Source organism: Chiloscyllium plagiosum, chromosome 11 (assembly GCF_004010195.1).
Source record: "Chiloscyllium plagiosum isolate BGI_BamShark_2017 chromosome 11, ASM401019v2, whole genome shotgun sequence".
Classification (NCBI taxonomy): Eukaryota; Metazoa; Chordata; class Chondrichthyes; order Orectolobiformes; family Hemiscylliidae; genus Chiloscyllium; species Chiloscyllium plagiosum.
In genome coordinates, this window is record NC_057720.1 from 86,167,275 (window position 1) to 86,170,722 (window position 3,448).

The following is a 3,448-nucleotide window of genomic DNA, read 5'->3' on the forward strand; positions in this document are numbered from 1 at the left end:
TCATGGGGTGGGGAAGGGGGTTAAATGGGTGGGTAGGTGTGTGATAGGGGAGAGTGTACATGGGGTGGGGAAGGGGGTTAAATGGGTGAGTGGGTGTGTGATAGGGGAGAGACTACATGGGGTGTGGAAGGGGATTAAATGGGTGGGGTACAGTGTGTGATAGGGGAGAGTGTACATGGGGCGGGGAAGGGGATTAAATGAGTAGGCAGCATATGAGGATAACACAGGACAAGTCAGCTCCAAGAGAAAAACCTGGCTTCCTGGTTCATCGATTGAATTTTGTGCACTTGGTTCCTGTAAAGGTTAATCACTGAACATATTCAGGCAAGGTTGTCAATGTTTTTTAATGAAATCACACACTTTTATTAGACTAAACAAAACAAGCCCCACATTTCTGACTGTTCAGAAAGATCTCAACATAAACTGCAAGACAAAATTTCAATCTTCGACAATAACCATTACAGGTAATCAATTCCACAGAAATATCACTCTGAACTCAATTCTTTCATTTATTATTTAAACCAGACTTTCCAGTTTCCATTCTTCAGTCAGATTTCTCATACCATTCCAATTCTAAACCATTTTGTCACTTCTGACAGATTGGAACTTTCTCCAGAAACTCTCAGATTGGAGATTTCTCAGACTGAAGCCCTTCTGCTAGGAAGAAACTATTCTCCTGGAGAGAACTCTTGATTCTTCTGAACAAAATTCAAAACTGAACTCGTGGCCTCTTGTCTATTTTCTCTGTTGCAAACTCAGCAGTATAAATGTTTAATCTATTAACACCACTAGAATCCTACTAAGCACTTAAATGAATCACATGCTTTATTTTGAAGTGGTGTATTAAGGTCAATAATTCAAAAGACTTTGTGACCTAGAATCTGAGATTCATAGAGTCATACAGCATGGGAACACACCCTTCGGTCCAACCAGTCCATGACAACCATCTTTCCAAACTAAACTAGTCCCACGTGCCTGCTCCTGGCTGCTACCCCTCCAAACCTTTCCTATTCACATACCTATCTGGATGTGTTTTAAACATTGTAACTGTACCTGCATCCAACACTTTCTCAGGAAGTTAATTCCACACACTAACCACTCTCCCTGTTAAAAAAATTGCCTTTTTATGAATAAAAAAAAAACAAAAAAAATCATTAAAATCTTAAGACCCTTTAAAAAAACTTAATTTGCAGAAATGAACTCCTACTCCATCTACCTGTTTTAAAGTTTAAATTTATAAAATGACAGTACAGTAGTCTCCCGCCGGGGATACGCTCCAAAACCTCCGGTGGAAGCTTGAAACCACAGGTCGGTGTGAACCCATTCATTTAAATGGGAATCATACCTTCCCAGCAGCCCCCTGGTCTCTGGTTCTGGAATGTTCCCTATTATATGTTCAGGCTGCAGTAACTGAAACAGCGGAAACCGGACCCGTGGATACGGGGGTCACCCCTGTATATTGTACAGCTTCATACCACTCTGATTTCAAGTATGTTGATTCCCTGCAAATGTTTATGCAAGTAGGAAAAGCTATTGAAAAGTCAATAGTATCGTTCGTTTTAGAAATTAGAGTTTTTGAAATAATGAATGTTTTTAGGGAGCAAATTAGGGGAGGGACATTATTTTGCTTTCAAGCATAATTTGTTGTTCGGCTTGCTTTGAAAAATTCAATGGTAGAGCTGTATTGTCATGTCCTGGCAAAATTCAGCCTGTTAACATCAGTTACATTCACTCATCAGTGGTGCTTGTGGCATCCTTGAAAATTGGTTGTTATATTTCCTTTAGAGGAGGACAATAAACGCACTTCAACAGTAACTTATCAACAGTTAAGGGATGTGGGACATCTGGAGGCTGGAAACCATGACCTCCTTTTTGATTTGGGGAGATATAAATGATCCTCCAGTTAAAACCACTTCAATGGAAGAGACATTGAAACATGGATCACCTCTGGTGCAGAATTTAACTAAGGCTGAGATCTTTGCAGCTTTTCAAATAAGATTGGATAAACATGTGATGGAGGGAGATAGAGGGTTACAAAGATGTCATGTTATGGCTTTGTAAGTCTTTGGTTAGGCCACACATAGAGTACTGCATTCAATTCTGGTCACCACATTACAGAAAGGATGTGGAGGCTTTGGAGAGATGCAGAAGAGGTTTACCCTCCCTGGATTAGAGGGCATGAGCAACAAAGAGAGGCTGGACAGTCCAAGGTTGTTTTCTCTGGAGCAGTGGAGGCTGAGGGGAGACTTTCTGGAAGTCCTTAAAATTATGAGATGCAGAGGTCAGAACCTTTTTTCCAGAGTTGAACCGTCTAATATAAGGGGTCATGCATTTAAGGTGAAAAGGGGAAAGTTCAAAGGAGATACGAGGGGCAAGTGTTTTTACACAGAGAGTGATAGGAGTCTGGAATACGCTGTCAGGGGTAGTGCTGGATGCAGATACAATGGGGGTGTTTAGGGGAATTATAGATAAGCACATAAATGTGCAAGGAATGGAGGGATGTGGACCAAGGGCAGGCAGAAAGGATTAGTTTAATTTGGTGTCATGTTTGGCACAACATTGTAGGGTCCATTCCTGTGCTGTACTGTTCTATGTTCTATGTTCTATGAGGAGACAGGGAGCAGGACAATGGCTTGACTTGTGAATTGCTCAGGCAGAGAACTGGCGCGCACACACACACTGAACTGAATGACCTGCTTCTCAATTTTCATTTTGCAGGTTATCTTCAAAATACAATCCTGCGCTGTGTGCGTCAGAATATAATTAAATCAAATATGTAATAGGAAAGATCGAGATATGAGCCAACTGACAACACAGTGGTCCTCAGCTTTCATTAAGCTCTAGTTTTATTTTTCTGGCAGTAAGCTTGTGTTTTACTTCCACTTCTGCCTGGCTCACTCATTTAACAAAACTGAAAGAACAAAGTGCAGTACAGCTCAAGCAAAGGCCCTTTGGCCCACCAAGACTATGGCAACATACATGAAGTCTTTCTAAACTAAAAACTAATTGCCTCCACTCAGTCCACATCCCTCTATCCTCTGCCTATTTGTGTATCTGTCAAGATGCCTCTTGAATATTGCTATTGTAAAGAAGGGTGTTCTTGGGGTGGGAGGGGGAGGTGATTAGAAACGGTTCTACCCTGTTAGAAGGGGGTGGAGAAATGATCAGTTTTGGGAGGGGGCATTGCAGGAGCAGTGTGGGATGTAGGAAAAAGAGTGTTACTTTTGCAATTCCATTTACTTATACAAAGTAAATGAACTCACACCGGTGTGTAATTGTTTTAGCCAAGAGCTGAGTCAACAAGAATGGAAACTATGTGGAGAAAATACATAATTGTTTTTGTATTAGCTAAAATTGTATGCCAGAATGAAACGTGACAGCAAAACAATGGTAGATATTACAGGCGAATAGATAAGATGCTGTGAGGGGAGGAAGTTAAGCTAGATAC